Consider the following 361-nt stretch of genomic DNA (forward strand, 5'->3'; position numbering starts at 1 on the left):
GCCCGGCTGCCAAATTAAACCCCGCTGGTGGCAGCAGGGGGGAGACCCAAGTCCTGGCAGGCTGAGCCCCCGCCAGGCTGGGGGGGCTGCGCTCAGCAGGGTTTCAGGGGGCTGCTGGCTGGGGAGTGCCCCCCCCACACACACACCTCCCTAAGGAAGACAGAAAAGCCAGAAAACCTGGAAAGAACGCTAAAAAAAAAACCAAACAACAACCAACCAAAAAACCAAAGAGGAAGTGAAAGACGCGACAAAAGCGAGCACGCGCGGCCGGGCGGGCACCTCGTGATTTCGCTCACGGTGTTTATCCCCCGGGTCCCGGAGGCTGAGTCACGGCCCGAGGCGCCGGGGGTCAGGCCCGGGG

Source organism: Athene cunicularia (assembly GCF_003259725.1).
Source record: "Athene cunicularia isolate RWA chromosome 5 unlocalized genomic scaffold, athCun1 chr5_part2, whole genome shotgun sequence".
In the NCBI taxonomy this organism is placed as follows: domain Eukaryota; kingdom Metazoa; phylum Chordata; class Aves; order Strigiformes; family Strigidae; genus Athene; species Athene cunicularia.